Source organism: Diceros bicornis, chromosome 18 (genome assembly GCF_020826845.1).
Source record: "Diceros bicornis minor isolate mBicDic1 chromosome 18, mDicBic1.mat.cur, whole genome shotgun sequence".
Taxonomy (NCBI): Eukaryota; Metazoa; Chordata; class Mammalia; order Perissodactyla; family Rhinocerotidae; genus Diceros; species Diceros bicornis.
In genome coordinates, this window is record NC_080757.1 from 33,109,713 (window position 1) to 33,129,863 (window position 20,151).

The following is a 20,151-nucleotide window of genomic DNA, read 5'->3' on the forward strand; positions in this document are numbered from 1 at the left end:
AAAATAATCGAAGTAACCAGAAGTGTGTAGAGTGTTATGAATATCAGATTATATTTTATTACAAGGTTATATGTTAATTATGAAGATCAATAACATTATCATAGTATATGATGTGATGGGGGAAAAACCAGCAAGAGCAAAATAGGATTTTACAGCCAGGGTCTTGTATAACCTGTTTTACGCCTTTACCTGTGTATGGCTATTTATGAATCATATTCCCTTTCCAAACTTCAGTTTTTCTCATCTTTGAATATGAGATGTACATGACTGACTGTGGTGTACAATGTTTGTGCTCTGCTTATATCCCTTTGGATCACTTTTTTTTTCAATACTGTTTAGACATATCCCTCCTTCCCTCTCCACTCCCAGTTTCTGTGTGCCCTTACTTCCAACAGCGAGCAAAGGACTGTCATTGGGCTGTTGAAACCTATTTTGCCAGCAAATGGGAGGAGCCCAAGTTGTCTGGAAAATTACATTCCCCTGGAGATGCCTAGCCAATGTCTGAAGGCAGTGGGCATCTGGAAGCTCAGATCCCTTATCTCAGGTCAGTAGAATTCTGAGGCATAATTTATACTCTAAAATTTCCATGCAGATGAGATTAAAGCTACCCTCTACCCTTTTTTCTGATATTGCACTCTTGCTTGGCTTCCTTCACTTCCTTGAGATCTCTTCCTTACTACATCTTTGTATACAAAACCTCATCTCAGGGTCTGATTCTGGGGAAACCCAACTAAAACGTCTCCTAATCAACCAACCTCATAGTACTAGTGTGAGAGATAACAGGATGCATGAAAATGAAATTTTTAAATATTATTATAAAATGCTTTTCTTAAAAATTTTGGTAGAATTTTCAACGTGAAATCACAATCTTTTCCCAAGCCCCAAACTTAGTGAAAGAATTAACAGAAAATACCATGAGGACAATCTGTCTAATCTATCCTACCTTTTACATAATGAGAAAGTCAGAAACTCAGCAGAAGTCAAGAAGCAGTGTTTGGACCACAGCAACTTGCTCTTGTAACCAGTTCTATTTGACCCTATGACAACAATGAGGAATGACATGGCATTACGGTTTTCTTTTTGCTATAGTTTTTTTAACTCAAATTTTAGATTACTTTTTGAAATAAAACAGGCTTTTCGCTGCTTACAAGGTTATTTCTGAGTTGCAAAAATTCTCTCTCCATATTTTTCCCTGTATTACCATGTTTCTCTCTGTATTCCCCCACTCCATCTTGGCTGCCACAATCAGACAGAGAGAAAGTGCAAGGACACTTTTTTTGTGCATCTGTAGTGGAAATCTTAGCAGCAGACAGTAATTGCACGAGGTCTGCCAAATAGATGCATTCTATGATTTTGATCGTGTGTTCTACATACCAAGTATCATCTTCTTATGATAATCTTGCTTTTGCCCTATGACAATTGCTGTGTTTCATTGCAATATCCAACTATCCTCAAAGTTAGAATCTACTTTCTTTGCAAAATCTGAGAACTAAACTTTCAGTTCTCCAGTAGACGTGAATTTAAGTGGGCTAAAAAGAGACACATTAAGCCTAAACTAACATTTGAAACTGTTCTGTTAATTTGATTGTTATACGGTCAATCAGCAAGTGTTTAATGATTCAAAAGCAAACAATTAATATACAAAGCATTTAATTGAAAAACTACCTGTTTTCATAATAAATGAGTTTTTAAAAATCCATTAGTTACTTGTTTCAGAAATATAATTTCAATACAAAAGATTGGTTTGATAAGTTTCCCTCCCCTTGTCTTGTACTATACAGTAGGGAACAGCCTGCAAAGAAATACTATGGCCATCAAGTTTAACATCTTTTTGCATTAGCACCAGAAAGTGATTAACTTAAGCCAAAATTCTTGTTTTTAATGATTTTAATTTCAAACTTGATGTGCTTATGAATGAAAACCACTCCCAATTGTTCATCTTTTTGGAAGACAAACACATACATCTTCACAATTATTTATGGGAAGGATAATGTATACAATGATTTGGGAGTCATTTAGCTGACTATATGGACACAGATATCAGAATATGACAATTGATGGTAGAAACTGTAATATTTATGTTCAATCTAAAATTTACCACAACCTGAAGCATAACTCTATTATAAAAATTCAGTATCTTCTGTTCTTGTCAGTAGCTATGGCAATTTTAAAAATATTTGTATCTTAATAGCTTTAAATTGGAGACTATATGTAGAAATTCTAATTACATAAGATGATATATAAGTATTTATACCTTAAGAAAAAGGCAAATATGTAATGAAAAATTGCAAATATTTGAAGACATGGCTTCTTTCCTCTGTTATAGAGTCTAGCTGTGTAGTGAAGTTGAACCTATAAATAGAAAAGAAAGTTACATGGTAATTAGTGTTTTGATGGACATGAGGCTGTAAAAACACATATGAGGGTGACTAATTCAGACCAGGAACTTAAGAAGGCTTTTCAGAGGATGTGCAGAAGTCATCCACACGAAGATTTTAGGTAAGAGTTTTCCAGAGGGATAGAATGTGAGAAAGTCTAGGTGAGGTGCGTGTGTGCACACATGTGGGAATGAGAGAGAGGGACAAGGAGAGAGAGAAAAAATCGAGTGTTTTAGGAGTAGAAAGAAAGTCAGTAGAACACAAAATTTGTGAAGGAGAGAAGGAGGTATGGGGTGGTTATGAGAGTTAGATTAGACTGAAGAGGAAAGAAGGACCCAACTAGGCAGGGCTATTAGATCAAGAGCGTGTCCTGTGTCTTAAAGGAGATGAAGAAAAGGACCCTTTCAGAGGCTTTAAGCAAGAGACCTTCAGGCTAAGATATACATTTTAAAGAGCTCTCTCTGATTGTATTGAGAGAGAATGGGTGGTAGGTGTCGGGCAGGCAAGACAGGAGGCAGGAGAACGAGTTAGAAGGCTTCTGCAGTCAACTGTGAGAGACAGGAGTTCATGGGTACCAAAGGAGTGGCAGTGGGAATAGATGAGTTTAGAGATACTGAAGAGAAAGAGACAGGAGGACCCGGTGATGTCTTGACTATGGATGGTGGTGATGAAAAAGGGAAGGGCATCAAAGAGACAGGGAGGTTTCTAACTGGGCAACTGGGACATTTAAACATGATGCCTTTTACTGAGAGAGCATTTCTAGGGGAAGCAGACATTAATATACCAGGTTTAGATTAATGATCAGACTTGTAAGTAGATTATTTCAACTAAAAAGTTGTGATTTAAACTTTTTCAGGTTAACAATACATCTTCCTCTAATTTTATCTCTTAATTTTAGGTTGGTCTATTGCCTTGATAGCAGAGTGTAGGCTGTGTTCCATCCTGGAATGGACACTTATAAACTATGTGACGGCGTAAATTACTAAAGAGTTTTGAGATCACGTTTTTTTTATCTGCTTACTTTGGATAATATCATCCAACTTGCTGAGTTGTTGTGAAAATTCAGTAAGGTAATATATAGAAAGTACCAGACAAGTAAGCACGCAAGAGTTAGTTCTCAACTCTTGTCCCCACTTTATGTTGATGTTCATACCGTTTTAAATTCACCCCCCAAAGATGTCCACGACTTGATCCCTCAAACCTGTGGATATGCTACTTTACCTGGTGAAAGGGACTTTCCAGATGTGATTAAGGGTAAGGACTCTGAAGTGGGAATTTTATCCTGGATTATCTGGGCAGGTCCAATGTAATTACACAAATTCTTAAAAGCAAGGGAACTTCTCCTGCTGTAGTCAGAGAGAGAGAGATGTGAGGATGGAAGAAAGACCCCAGAGATTCAACCTTGCTGGCTTTGAAGATGGAGAAAGAGGACCATGAGCGAAGGAGTGCAGATGGACTCTAGAAGCTGGAAAAGGCAATGGAATGGATTCTCCCTTAGAGCCTTCAGAAAGAAACAGCCCTGACAACACTTTGCTTTTAGCCCAGCGACAGTGGACTTCCAACCTACAGAACTGTAAAATCATAAATTTGTGCTATTTCTAAAGCTATTAAGTTTATAGTAATTCTCCACGTCAGCAATAGAAACTTTATATATATATTATATATGTGTTAATAAAATTAACAACTTTTATATAAATAAGCATGAATGGTAAATTTGAACAATAGAAGACAGGGAGATATTTGGAGATAGCAGGATAAGAGGCCAGAAACTACACCCTGTGCTTCTGATAGACCTGTGCTGCCCAATTTCTGATCTCAAGTGCTCTTTACCCACATGAGCATGTCAATGGGGGTTTGACCATTTGATCATGGAGTCTCTCTCTCTTCTGTTTCACAGTTATTTCCATGACTGGCAGCCTCAGCAGAGGGTAAAGAGATGTCACATGATCATGAGATATTTCTTCCATATGATCCCAGAGCAGGAAATAGTAGCCTTGGCATATACTTTCATATTTGTACGTGAGTAGAAAGCAACGACCAGCCTTCCTACTTGAGTACAGGGCTGGAGAGAAGGAAGTGGTGGTGAAGGGGTTTGAAATGAGGGAGAAAGTTGAGCTGGGAATAGAACTCTGGGAGCTGTGTATGTGTCTCTGGTCCTGTTCTGTCAGGACCTGTCCTGGATTGCATGTCCTCTCTTGACACCCCTTTTCTCCCCCCTATAAATAAACCTCAAAGACTTCTATGAAATATTTTGAAGAAAGCTATGAGGGGTCAACGAACACTCAACCGAGTGCTGTCATGTAACACAAGCTCAAAAATATTCATTGAAAAAAATGAATGTATAGGTTGCGTATATTTTGATTTAAAGGAGAGAGCTTTGAGAGAGCAAGGAGACCAAACAAAAGCTTGTTTTATTGTTATTCTCCAAAATTACACTTTTTAAGTCTTAGATTTTCAAAGGCTGATTTTTTTCCTAAAAACGTGATGGTCAGTTTGATGATTTTTATTATTTTAGAAATATTTTGATGGTAGAAGAGAATACTGCTTTCAGGGGCCAAGACTCCAGGTAACAATGGGTGGCATCCAATTTTCCTTTTTCCATTAGCAATCCCTGCAGCTTCTGGCGAACAGAACATTTCACAGTCTAAATTGAACCACTGCTCAGAAGCTCTTTGAAGTCGCATTAGGGTTTTTGTTTCTAGTGTTTGGGAACATTATCTACCATATCATATACCAGAAAATGCTTATAGGTCATGTTCAGGTTTCTTTAAAGGGCCATATTTTGGGGTTTTTATTTCTTTCATTGTTGGTTGATGATAAATGAGTTTAATATTAATGTTGTATTCACACAAGACCATAAAGATAATCATTTTCTTTGAATTGGCCAATTATTTAAAAAAAATCATATCTAACAAACAAGTTTTCTCATAAAGTTAAACTCTTTTTCCCCAAATCATATCAATTATCTATTTTGAGTCTCTTTAGAAAGAAACTCATTTAGAAAAAGACTCACTTTTCTATAAGATTTAGGCCTAAAATTTTAATATCATTTGTAACAAAATTATGAAATATTTCAAACATGCTGAAAAGTATAATTTTGTAATGAGAATCAGTGTATCCACTATTCATTTATAACTCCTAATTTTGCCTTATTTTGCTTCAGATTTCCCTTCTATTTTTCAATAAGGAAAACATTTTAGATGCAGTTGAAGTCCCATGTACCCATCCTTGACTACATTCACTCCCCTTTATTTCCAAAGGTAATTCCCTTGAACATGGTCTTTATTATTCCCATGACTGTTGTACACTTTTTTACAGATAATGTGTTCGTATCAATGAACAGATTTGTTATGAAGGTTTTTATGTAATATAAAATATCATTTGGCACATATCATTCTGGAACTTGTTTCTTTTATTAATATTGTTTGAGATTTACGGATGCTGATAGATGCTAGTCTAATTCAATCATTGCATTTTTATGTTGAAAAGTATATCAATAGATACATATGGAAGATTTTATCTACTCTCCTATTGTAGATCACTGATTCCAGAACTTTCAATACGGCAATGATGTAGTTCTTGAAAATGTATCCTTGGGTATATGGGTGAGAATTCCCTCTACAGTGTTTATCAAACGGAAATGCTGGATGAAGCAATATGTCTTTCTTAAAATTTACAGGATATCGCCAAAGTGCTTTGAAAAGAGAGTGAACTGATTTTTACTCCTACTGGCAGTGTTTGAGCATTCCAATCTCTCCATGCCCTCATGGACACTTGGTATTGTCAACTTTTAAAATTTTTGCTTAATCGAATAGTTGTGCATGACGTCTTAGAGAAAAGTAAGAGCTAGAAGGAAATTGATCACCTTCAGGTCAAGCCCAGTTCTTTAACAGACGATAAACTGTAGGCAAGATGGTAAACAACTTTTCTAAATTCATAGATTTAGTTCATGACAGGAAAGATGAGAACAGAAACATTTTTTTTTAAATAATTTTATTTATTTGTTTCTCCCCCAAAGCCCCAGCAGATAGTTGTATGTCATAGCTGCCCATCCTTCTAGTTGCTGTATGTGGGGCGCCACCTCAGCATGGCTGGAGAAGTGGTGCATCAGCGTGGGCCCGGGATCCCAACCTGGGCCACCAGCAGCGGAGCGTGCGCACTTAACCACTAAGCCACGGGGCCGGCACGAGAACAGAAACTTGCCTTAAACTCAGAATTCAGCTTGGGCTTTCATAGATTTCAATAGTTTATATTTGAGTGATTTGTAAGGAGAAAAACACATCTATTGTATTCTGCAGCGAACTTTAAGAATTGTATTCCATATTTTTATTGTCTTATTTCTCCCGTCCTATTTTTAGCAACTAGACAGATCCTGGGCATTTTGAATAGTGATTAAATGTTCACATTCCTAAATAATCAGCTGGATTTGATTTTATACCAAAAATAAGTTTCTAGATATCACCTATTAGTTTTTTCGAAACAATATGTTAGAGAGTTATCACTATTCTGGAGCTAATCACATAAAAAAGATGGCATTGCTTTTGATTTTTAAATTCTATTTTACATAACTTTGAGCAATAGATGTCACTGTTTTGCCAATAAAAATAACCATGAAATTATTTCATTTGATTATCTTTCTTCATAAACAATCCTTGCACTGAATAGATAAGTTACAAGGTTCTGGCAGAAAAATCTCAAACAGTGGCGGCATCTTTTAAATATTAATATTTGCTCGTGTTTTTGCTAAAAATCAAATTAATATACTTAATCCATTACTTTCTAAATCATTTTCATATAACTAATCTAAAACTGCTCGTTTTATGCCTTTATATTGATGTTTTGACAATTAGGTGTCATTACAAGGAAAGTTAGAATAAGGTTATTTTAAGAGTATGGACTCAGGTCAGAGAAAGAAGCCTCTTGGAGTATGATTAACTATATTTTAAGTTGTTGTAATGTCTAGTAAGCTGACTTGATTGACAGGGAATCTATACAAAATGGAAATCAGAGCTAGAAAGGCAAGAAAGAAGAGATATCGAAAGTAATGCAATTGGGTCCAGTTCTGAGGGATGGCCAAGTGATGGACTGTATTCCAAATCTCATGGCTGGAGTCAAGGCTGTATTCAAATTTATATCAGGGCCCGCCTGGTGGCTTAGTGGTTAATTGCGCGCGCTCCGCTGTTGGCAGCCCGGGTTTGGATCCCAGGCGCGCACCAACGCACCGCTTCTCCAGCCATGCTGAGGCTGCGTCCCACATACAGCAACTAGAAGGATGTGAAACTATGACATACAACTATCTACTGGGGCTTTGGAGAAAAAAAAAGGAGGAGGATTGGCAATGGATGTTAGCTCAGAGCTGGTCTTCCTCAGCAAAAAGAGGAGGATTAGCAAGGATGTTAGCTCAGGGCTGATCTTCCTCACAAAAAAAAAAAAAATTATATCAATTTTGCATAAATGAATCAGAAGTTTTCAAGAAGCTAAGGTGAAGTTGCTAAGCCGTTGGTAGCAGGAAGATGGCCTGGGAGAAACCGTGGAGAGTGTTAGAAGATTGTTAATGATAGTGCATATTTTTTACACCTGGCGCATATTACGGAGGAAGATTAAGTACAAGAAGGTTGTTAAAATTTCACATCTGTTCCTTAAGTTCTCTATTGATTGTAACATACTCTGCCAAAGCCCTAGGAAGTGTGTGCCTGACGCCAATAAAATAAATAAATGAATTCAGAAAGGTTGGTGAATGAGCAACAGCCAGGCCCTGAATCTAACAAGCTGTATATCCTAATTGTATTTGTAAAGTGGTTTAGGATTGATGAAGCACTTTCACACTTATTATCCAGGCTGCTCTCTGACTCCTCAGCGCATTGCAAAGTGACTTCTGGACCAACCATTTCACTCAAGCTGATCTCACAAATGTTATTAATGACCTACAAATTGTCAAAAACCACTGACCTACTCTTAAGTCTTTATTATATTCAATCGCTGCGTTTTTTTTAACATAATAAACTACTCTCTTCCTTTAAATTCTCTCCTCCCTTGCTTTCTTTTCCACTTTTTTTTTTTTTTTGGTTTTTCTTCTTCTTTTCTGACCTCTCCTTCTTATCCTCCTTCGTTATAATTTTCCACTCTCCTGTTCCTTAAATATTCATGTTCTCAGATTTCTGTCTCTGGTCCTTTTCTCTCTGAATAATTTTCTGGATGATTGTGTTGGTGGAAAATATGTGAGCCACCTTATGTACAATTCATCATTCAACAAATATTTATTTTCCCCTGTGTACCAGGTGCTATTTTAAGTGCTGGGGACACAGGAGTCAATAAGAATAACATTGTCTCTTCTCTCAGTCCTTTAGTTCTTATGAGGAAAAGGGCCTGTGTGGGAATATATTGAATTGTTGACTGACATATCTACACTTTCTCCTTCATTGCCCTCACCCTTCAACACATTTTCTTGTACTCTCTGTCCCTACCCTAGCAGCTAGGAAATTATGGGATCACACCTTTTAGGAGAGAGTTGTTAACATACAAATTCAAGGAAAAAGAAATGGGTCAATATTATATTTTTGAGTATTAAAATAGACTTTTGGAACTGACAATAGAGACTATGGTCTTTCAAGAAAAGGCTTTTAGAAGGTCAAGAGGACAAGTTTTTGACTTTCTAAAATATAGACCTGTTGGACTCATGCCATAAAGTTTATTCCATAAACAACAGAGTTTTTCCTGCCTTCTTGCCCAAATAAGATCCCAGGGCTATTGAATGGGAGAGCATAAGAGACGGATGACAGAGGGACAGGTGTGATCTGTGTCCTCTTCCCCTTGAGCCGTATCCTAAAGGGTAGTGGTAAAACCCGACAATGACTTAAGGACCCAAGGAGCAATATGTTCAGATTCCTGGTTGGGTTCCTAGATGCTGATAAGTCCTCTACAAGTGTAGAGACAGCTGTATGTGGCCAAGTAATGGCTGAATACAAACTACAGAGCCTCAGGGCAGGTCTTTGGAAGATGGCAGCTGAGAACCAAATGTTTTCCTCTAGGGCTGACTGTGGCAGAGATATAATATGGATGCCAAAGGACCTAGAGGAGCCCTGTGGCTAAGCCAAATGAATAGCATTAGCAGGTGTGCCATGGAGTTTCTTGCTAGAGGTCAGGTTGGAAAGCTGAGGCCAGGTGGGTGTCAATGTGAAGCTATAACATCTTCCTTAGACCAACTGTTTGCCAGTACAAGCAAATGCCGAAGTCTAGGCATTCACTTGTGACCACTGCCCACATGAAAATTTTACTTTCTGCCATTGGGCAGAATGATTTCTCAAAATAGATTTATTTTTTTAAAAAAAACAAAGCAAGCTATACTTTTTTATCCTCTTAGGTAGGTGAAATTGATGGAAAATAGAAATATCCCCACACGAGTGTTGAGTACATACAAAGTGTCAGGGATCATGTGAGATGCTAATGATATAAACTGAGTAAGACATTGTCCCTGCCCTCAAGGAGCCTAAATTTTATTGAGAAAGACAACTTTGAGCCAGCTTCTGGCTGATTTCTCTTTATTTACACCAAAAAATTCAGCCCACATACTGCTTTGAATGTCCATCCTTTGATTTTAGGTCTACCAGTTTCCTCTTTCATCATTCCAGACTTAGAGATGGATCATTTTTTGAGGTTTTACCTTGCCCCTTTGGATAAATTAACCGTCAACTTCTATATTTCCATAGCACGTTTTATACCAGGAGAACACATTTTTGGTATATTTCTCAATTTTGCAAGGCTTTGTCTCATTTAAATGATAAGCTCCTTCAAGGCAGGAGCAATTATATACCCAAGTTTCTGTCTTTAGCATCTAGTACATAGAAGATTATCAATAAAATCTTGTATCTTTTGAAACTTTTTATGTTGATTCTCCAAAATCACCCTGGGAGATTAGTGTTCTATTCTTAGACTTTCATTTTTTTTTAACAGATTTGAACATAATGAAGAATATAGAGGGTCAAATAACTTGCCTGAAGTCACACAGCTACTAGATGGTAAAGCTTTAAATCAAACGCAGAATATCTGACTCTAAATCTGGCATTGTTGCTCCCTCAGTACATTTGGTTTCAATCTCAGCATTGAGAACCATGTCCAGATAGTCAGTATAAGATTGACCACTTAGATTCACTAATGTGGACCAGTGTCATCTTCTTTTTCTGGTCCTCACAGACCTTATAACAAATATGAGCCTGAGCATGGTATATTAACTGGTACTGTGTCGTAACTTTCATTTTCAATTATTTCAGTGTAAAACCATTTGTAGTTGTTGCTTTGATGATTTCTCCCCTTTTCCCTGTCCTGATTATTCCATTCATTTCCTTTGCTACCATTCAAGCCCTTGTGCTCTTGCTGAGTGGTAGACAGCTTCATGTATGTTCAGGATCACCTCAAACACACAAGTGCAGAAGGCTGCCTAGGTCTGCCTGATTTTTATCCTCAATTATTGATTTGGTTCCATATCTCCTTTAAGCCATTAAAACCCTCTGTCCTTTTTTATTCTTTTGAATTTCTGAGATCACTTTTATTTAAGATTAGAACGGAAATGCCTTGAATAGGAAAAAAAAATCACACTTCAGGAAAGTGATGTGCTAAGGTTTTCTATCAGCAGTTACTCTTGTGGAGAATAAAAAGAATTGCACAAATCCTTCATAAATGACAGGTTTGCTTTGAAGATAATATTTTCTGCGCTTTGAGTAACAGACAATTTTGACATTTTTTTCTTAAGCGGCACATGCTAGAAACTGTTTCTGCTATTAGAATGATATTTTAAATCAGTAATCGAATTGCAATGAAAAAATAATTCATTCATTCATTTAACCAGCATATAAATATTTATCTAGGACTCTCATACTGTTTTATTATAAAGATTGTTAAAAATAATTTTACTGAAAAAAGTAATATAATAGTGTAAAACCTTACTATTACAGATTAATTGAGGGAAAGAGAATTTGAAATTATGAAATCTTAAGTTCAGTATTTTAAAAGTAGTTTTATTAATTGCAAGTTCATGCAGCAATTCAAAATAAGTTTGTCCACTACAGGAATGGAGAAAAGCTACTTTAATTAATAGATAAGCATAGCTTGTAATTAGCACGTCAACTTTTTGTGTGCAAATGGATGTTTCCAAAGTACTGAAAGTATTTATTTTTCTCGCTTTAGGAGCCCTGACATTTTCTAGAAAATCTTGTTAAAGCATTAATTTACTTTACAATCCTTTTTTTTTTTTTTAACTTCAGGACATCTGTGTGAACTGCCAGCAATTCTCTTTTAGTGGACCCCAATTAATTTATTTTCTGAGTTTTTCATTTACATAATATCTTATTTTCTGATGTTCATATTAAATTTTGTGATATGTTTTGAGATCATTTCAAGTACCATCTATATTCTCAGAAAAAATTAACATCAGTGGAAATATTAATCTGTACTTGTTAAAGAAGAATGGCAACTCAACAGAAGCAATTATACTAAGACTAGTTAGCAAGCAAGTGATTTTTTACTGAAGGAGAGATTTTAAGTTGTGTTCTGCAGATGTAGATGTAAGAATTCACGGGAAAAATTTATGACTATATATATGTGTGTATATGTGTATACACACACACACAAACATAAATAGGTCTGTTTACACAGCCCTCCCAAAGGAAGAGTTAAGAAAATCTGTGGATGAATTGCTCTCAGGACTTTCCTTCATTTTTCCTCAATTTCCAAACTTGCAACAGATAAGCAAAAACTAGTTAAAAACCCACTAATAACTAATATCTATCACTCCAGCGGGCAGATGATACATTGTCCTGTAGTCTCTGTATCCACTTTCCAACAATGGGTACTATTGGTTACCTATATTGACATGCTGCTCTCCCTTTCTTGCTAAGTTTCAATATAGAATAAAAATCCCCTTAATTTGGTTGAGATTTATTAGAACCTATTAGAATAAATTTCATTGATATGTAGTATGTCTACAAAGTCATGATAAAATGCATAAATCATTATTCATGGTATTTATGTCAACAAATATCATCAAGATAGAGTAACGAGCTATCTTACTAAGGGCACAATACATTTGAATAAAATATCAAATTACAGCGGTTTAGGAAGGCATCAAAGAATAAAAAGGCAGTCAGGCCATAAGGGTCTAAATTGCAGAGAGCTATAGAGACAGAAAGTAGATTAGTGATTGCCTACGGCTGGGCATCTGTGTATTAAGGAATGATGCCTAAGGAGTCCAGGATTTCTTTTCGTGGTATAAAATGTTTTAAAATTGATTGTGGTGATGGATGCACAACTCTGTGAATATGCTAAAAGACAAAGATACTAAAAAAAAAAAAAAATATCACAGAGGCTGGCCCGGTGGCGTAGCTGTTAACGTGCTCTGCTCTGGCAGCCTGGGGTTTGCCAGTTCGGATTCTGGGGGTGGACTTAACGCATTGCGCATCAGGACATGCTGACATGGCGTCCCACATAGAGCAACTAGAAGGATGTACAACTATGACATACAACTATCTACTGGGGCTTTGGGGAGGAAAAAAGGAAAAAAAAGGAGGAAGATTGGCAACAGATGTTAGCTCAGGGCCAATCCTTCTCAAAAAAAAAAAAAAAAGATCAGAGAACTACATTGAGATGGTCGCTGCATTCACTGCTGCATTTCCCCCTTGGGGCATTTGCTGATTCTTGACCGTGAACAGTAAGCCCAAGCAAAGCAGTAGCCAAGTAAATATTGTTGCAGTCTCACAGGAACACAGACTCCGTTGGTGTCCAAGATTGAAGTTCAAGTCTGCTAAAGCCAACAGGACTGATTTTGGAGAAAAGGGGACCATAGAGAAGTGAGACATACATTCTGCATGCAAATTCTCCTTCAGGTATTTGCTAACTCTAAAGCTGTTGATGGTGCTCAGGGCAAGCTGTCCCAGGAAGCACCACTCTGGTATGCAGATTATTTCGAGCTGAAGACAATAAGGACTCAGAGAGCTCAGGAAAAATATTTGAGTCTCCCCTCCCAAACTGCCTAAAGAATTTAAAACCAAAAAATCTGTTTTAGGAAGGGGTTATTATCATGACTGCTATAAAAGATAATTTAGGATAGAGGTTACAATAGAAAAGGCATCAACAAGCCCATCTTATCGGGAGTCCTGTCTCTCTGGCCACATTCTTTGGATGGCCCTGCGAGGAGTTGTCAGACAATCATTTACAAGGGAAGTCTCCATTTGTAAAAGTATCTCCCTCTCTGTATTGAGAAAAAGAGGGGGTGAGCTCATTTCTAGTAACTTATCAATGTGGAAGATGAGGCCTTGGGGCTGTATAATAAACCTTACTCTTGTTTACTGTGCTTTAGTGGTAATCTCCTGTAACTGACTCCCCCACCCCCAAAATCCTCCTTTGTCATTGGCTGAAAATGATATTTAAGACGAGAATTTCTGCTATTGTGTTGAGAAACGCAGTGTCCCTGCTTTCTCCCATGTATACATGTTATTAAACTTGGTATTATTTTCTCCTGCTAACCTGTCTTGTTGATTATTTGGTCAGCCAGAAGAACCTTAAGGGAAAGGGCAGAGGGAGATTCTCCCTCTTCCCCCGACACTGTGCAAGCACAGGACACTATTCAAAAGAGAAAAAACATAAAGCAGTTGAAAAGAGACTCAAAATCTTAGCAGATAATTTAGCAAGTTCATAGTTTTGGGAAGGCAAGTTTCCATAAAGGTGGAGAATTTCAATTAAGATGTCAGACATGCTATACTCTAACATTAAGGGTAAACTAGTATTATGGATCAATGTGCCCTCACTCTATGGGTCTTCAGAAAGAAAAATAATTCCTCTTTGAAGAAATATGACATCATCCAGAACTTGCACATTATCGCATACATGAATATTCAGTATTAAATCAAAACTTACTAGATATACTAACAAAAAGTACCAAATAACTGAAATCAACAAGAGAAACAGACAATTAAAAGGCCATCAGGTAAGCCAGATATCACCAAAGAGTAGAGATCTATTTAAAGAGCCAAATGGAAATCCTAGAACTGATAATAAAAGCTGAAATTTTAAAATTTAATGCGTAAGTTTAATAGAAGACCAGACATAGAGGATTAATGAAGTGAAAGATAGGTCATTAGATAATATCCAGATTGAAGCATTAAGAGACAAATAAATAAAAACTAGATAAAATAGTATGAGATATGTAGAACACAATGAAAACTACTAACATATTTGTAATTAGAGCCTAAGGAGAAAAGATATAGAAAGAGATAGAAACAATATTTGGAGGGATAAAGTTGGATAATTTTCCAAAACTGACAAAGAATATTGTGACAGATTAGAAAGTTCTACAAAACACAAGAAGAAGAAATAAAAAGAAAACTACAACTTGTCACATCATAGAAAAAACAGTGCTGATAATCAAAGACAACAGAAAAACTTAAAAGTTCCTTCAAAGGACAGTTAATTTTTTTTATTGAGATCATAATAGTTTATAACATTGTGAAATTTCAGTTGTACATTATTATTTGTCATTCACCATATAGATGTGGCCCTTCACTCCTTGTGCCCCCTTCAACCCCCTTCCCCCTGGTAACCACTAAACTGTTCTCTCTAGGACAGTTAATTTTTAATAGAAATGGCAGAATGAATAAAACAAAAGAATGACATCTTTACAGTGCTAAAAAACAACAACAGGAAAAAAAATAGAAGAATAGCTAATCAAAATTTCTATAAACAACAAAAATAGGTTTCAAAAATGAAGGTGAAATAATGACTAAATATTTAGGCCAAGAGCAGGCATCACCAATAAATGTACTCTTGTATCCATATATTTGAATTATTCAAGAAGAAAAATGATCTCAAATGGACACATGATAAATTAGTAAAGAATTAAGAACATCAGAAAAAACAAATGAATAATTTAAATGAATATTCACTGTTTATAATGATGTATTAAAAACATAAAAATATATGTAGAATTAAATAACAAAAATTAAAGCTGAGAAAGGAATAATGAGTTAAAATATTTTAAGATGGTTTCATTTCCAGGAAGAAATAAAAATACAACTTAATATTAAAGATGTATGCTATAATTTCCAAGGTGACTATAAATGAAGAGCATGAGAATATATAGCTGGAAAGCAACTAGAGGGGAAATAATGAACAATGAAATAAAAATAACTTGATTAATATAAAGGGAGGAAAAAATGGGGAAAAATAATTAAATACAGTGTGGATAATAGGAAACAAATAATACTCTCATAACCATAAACCTAAATATATCAGGAGTTACATTAAATGTGAATAGATGAGATGCTCTAATTAAAAGACAAAGATTATAATCTGGGTTAAAATAAAACAAAATGAATTAGAACCATCTATATATTGTTTATGAAAAACAAATATTAACTGTAAAGAACAGAGAGATTAAAAATAAAAGAATGGTAAAAATACATATCATGCAAATGCAAACTGAAAGAAGACTATTATAACTATACTAATATTAGAAAATGCAGAATTTAAGGCAGAGAAAATTATAAGGGACAAAGAGGGAAACTTCACAATGTTAGAACTGCGAATTCAACAGGAATATATACTAAATTTATATGCAATATAAATTTATAAAATATATACATATATATATAGTATATATTTAAAAAATATATACTATTGCATATAAATTTCTAAATTTATATGCAATAGTAACAGCCTCAAAATATATAAAGTGAAAACTGTCAGAACTAAAAGGAGAAATAGATAAGCCTATAATCAAAGTTTAAGAATTTAATATCTGTCTTGGTAACAAATAAAAATCACTAAGGGTTACAGAAGATTTGAGCAACATGATTTACAAACATGACCTAAAAATTGTAGGAATATAGTAATTGTTATTAATAACTCATTGATAAAATAAATGAAAAATTTAAAAAGTGAATATTTTGAATATTGGAGTATTCAATCTTTTGAATAATAAAAATGGCATATAATGTAGATGAATCATGGTTTAAAGAAAATTTATATCTTAAAAGCATTAAAAAAGCTGATAAATTCATGATCCAAGCATAGAGATCACAAAGTTTGAAAAAAGTGGAAATAAAAAGAAAGAAGGAAAAATGGAGTTAATAAAATAGAAAGCATATTCACAATAGAGAAAATAAAATGGCCAGGAACTGTTTCTTTGAAAAGATGAACGTAATTTATAAATATACTGTAGATTTGATTCAGGAAAAAAAAAGGCACAACTTAATAGCAGGAATGAAAAAATTAGAAACCAATAATATGGACATTAAAGACAATGAGTATACTCAAGTTCTATGATAAAAATTAATACAACTTATTAAAGCTGGCATAAGGAAAAATACTAGATCTAAATCTGAGTGATCTTATATCCACTAAATACATTGAATTGGTAAAATCTTCCCATAAAGAGAACTCTGGGTGAAATAAGACTCATGGAGTCCGCAAGATGATGGACTAGATGGTCCCAGCTCTTGCCCCTCCCAATAAACAATGATATGACAGCCATCCATAGACAAAAATGCCTTTGCAGAAGCTTTAGGAGGGTGTGAACCCCCACCCCTATGCCCCCTTGTGAAGCCCAAGACTGCAGGGAGTTGCTTTGAGAAGGCAAGTCACGCTCTAGTGACAGGATTGTCAAACATGGTGCCAGTTGCAGACTGAAAGAAGCCCCATATCCCTATGGACTTAGCCCCACTTGGCCCCGGTCCTGCAGCTAGCCCCATCTGCACTGACCCTGGAGGCATGCAGATGAGCAGGACCTAGCTTCAGTCAGAGCCCAAACAATAGTTTTAGAAGATAATGAAGGAGAATATCATCATGATTTGGGGTAGATAGAGATTTATTAAATAGGGCTTAACTAGTAAATAAAAAATTGATAAATTAAACTTCATTAAATCTGTAAGCTTCTGATCATCAAAAGACACCATTAAGAGAGTGAATAGGCATTCCATAGACTGGTAGAAGATATTTGCAGAACATGTATCTAAAGAAAACTCACATCCAGAATACATATATTGCACAAAAGAGAATGGCTAAATAGCCAGTGAGCATAAGCAAAGATGCTCAACATTGGTCATCAGGAAAAAAAAAAAAAAAAACAAATTAAAATCCTAACGAGATACCTTTCCATATACATCAGAAGGCATAAAGTTAAAGAGTTTTTAAAAATAACAATACTGAGTGTAAGAAAACATATGGAAGGACCATAATTTTTATGAAATGCTGGTGGTTGTGTAAAATTGGTACAAGTCCTTTGAAAAACTCCTTGGCATGACTTATATATGGAATATACACATGTTATGGATCCAAGAATTCCATTCTTAGGCATACTTAACAAATAAATGTGTGCCAAAGGACATGTGTAAGAATACTCATAGCATCATTGCTTAAAACAGAAATAACTCAATTTTTCAACAAGAGTAAAATTTATAAATTATGAGGTATTTATGCAGTGGAACATAATAGAATAATGTAAAAAGGACAGGTCACAGATAATTTTGATTGAAAGAAACAAAACAGAGATGCAAGTGTATCTGGTGTATCATACCATTCATATGAAAAAAATCACATTTTTTTCTAACGAGGCACACTTATCTATGATAATTTTAGTCAGAATAGCCTTTATCTTTGATGTAGGAAGTGATGAGTAAAATGGGGCAAGAATGAGGCTTCTGGAACACTGGTTATGTTCTATATCTTGATATATGTGATGGTTACACAGGTGTATTCACTTTGTAAACATTCATGGAACCATATAGTTATGATTTGTGCACTTCACTGTATGTTATACTTTATTAAAAAATAAAATACAGAATTGATGTTATTGATATCAGAATGTTGAAATTCCTAGTAGGCTACTCAAAGTTTTGTGTGTGGCAAGAGTGTTGGAGGGTGGGGGTGGGTGGGAAGGTGCAGGTGGTAATAGAACAACAAGGACAATGACAAGAACAAGAACAATAATAAGTAAACACTAATCATTGGCATAGAAGATGGGCAGGAGGCAGGGAGGAAATAAAACCACCCTCCAATCTTGTGAAGTAGGTGCTATAATTACCCTGGTTCATAAAGAAGGAAACAGATCAGTGAGGCTAATTTATTTGCTTAAAATTACAGAGATCTATACACTAGAGCTGGGACTGGAACACAGGCAAGATTCTTAATCCCAGACTGTTTCATTGCATACAAAAATAACTTAGATTAAAAACCTCTCATTTTGAAAGGAAGATGATCTTATGCTAAATTTCCAAAATTGTTTGGTTTAATAATAATATATAACTTCACCTGCATAGATAAAGCAGCAGAGGGAAAAAATATTTAGAGCCTGTGATATTGACTAATTACTAAAGACCAGATGTTCCTGATGATTCTGACTGTTTACATTGATAGCTTTTGATGGACATTACTATTCTACTCTATGCTAGAGTCATGCATCAGTTTTCCTTAGTGTCAGTGAGGCCTTTGCAACTTAGAGGGAAATATTTGAGATGAATAGGCCATGTCTGCTAAAGGTAGTAACAGAATTTGGATACTAATTTTCTGTGTTCCCAAATTTCCCCAATCTGCCATGTACTTTCTTTCCAAGGAAATCATTCCATTTTATTCTTTAAAAAAGAGTTTGGAACTGCCCAACTTGGAACAAAAAGATCCTTAATTATTTTTTATAGCATTCATAAATATGTTTGCTGAAGGTAGATGTGATGTGTATTAGATTATTTAGTATATTTATATTTACATAATTACCTTTTTTTTTTTTTTGCAGAAGGTTGGACTTTGCGATCCCTGAATCAGGAAATTTTACTCCTTATTCAGTTGATCTAAGGCATTAATATTTCCCACATTCCCTGTGAGGGCTTTAAGGATGTGTCCCACTTCAGGCCGGAATTTTTCTACTACTTTGCTGACTTGTTCCCTACCCTAATTTGATAGAGGAAGGCTTTTTACATGAATCATGCAAGCACAAAATTTGGTAAAGAGAGTGAGAGAAAAAAAAAAGCTTAAAGACATCATAGTTAACAAAGCCAATGCTTATGCAACACACACACACACTTTATTTTACGCTCTCAGGAAGCTAAGTACTTCACAATTTCAACTCAAAGATTAAAAAAAAAAATCCATCTCAGTTCTAGGCTCTCACACAGAGTCTATAAAGAAAATCACTCCCTTCCCAACCCCCAAGTATGACTAGAGCTTAGAAACCATTAGAACCTACACATCAATGCAACAGAAAGATTCATGAACGGGTATCGTTAGGCTTACTCCATTGTGTACCTCATGGTGTGTTCCAACTCTAGTCCCTTTAATCTGCAGTATTTTGCCTTCCTCGCGACAAATTTAGGGCATCTGGTTTTATCACAGCTAGGTTCTTCTACAGCAGGGTTTCTGAACCTTGGTCCTATTGGTATTTTCAACCAGATAATTACTTGTTGTGAGAGGCTGCCCAGTACATCGCAGGATGTTTAACAGCGTCTCTATCCCTCTACTCACTACATGCCAGTATCACTGTCTCCCTCACCCTCAGTTTTGACAACTGAAAATGTTTCCAGACATTGCCAAATGTCCCTGGGAGGCAAAATGGTTCCCAGTTGAGAACCACTGTCCTACGGAATGAAAACAAACTACAAAAACACAGAGGAAGAAGAAAGAAGACATTTCTGACAAGCGTATTTTAAGATGCTTTAAGCTTTCCGGGAAGATCTTTATATCTAGACAATTTAGACAATTTTTCTTTATAAGAGAGGTAGGAACTGCAGCACTGTGTTCA

General features: G+C 35.6%; 1 non-coding gene across 1 annotated transcript; it reads right to left on the bottom strand.

The window, feature by feature from the left end:
• Window positions 1-1,210: 1,210 nt before the first annotated feature.
• On the bottom strand, window positions 1,211-1,344 carry LOC131418052 (small nucleolar RNA SNORA31). The gene has a single exon (XR_009222847.1). It is a non-coding gene; the product is annotated as a small nucleolar RNA SNORA31 (small nucleolar RNA).
• Window positions 1,345-20,151: the final 18,807 nt, after the last annotated feature.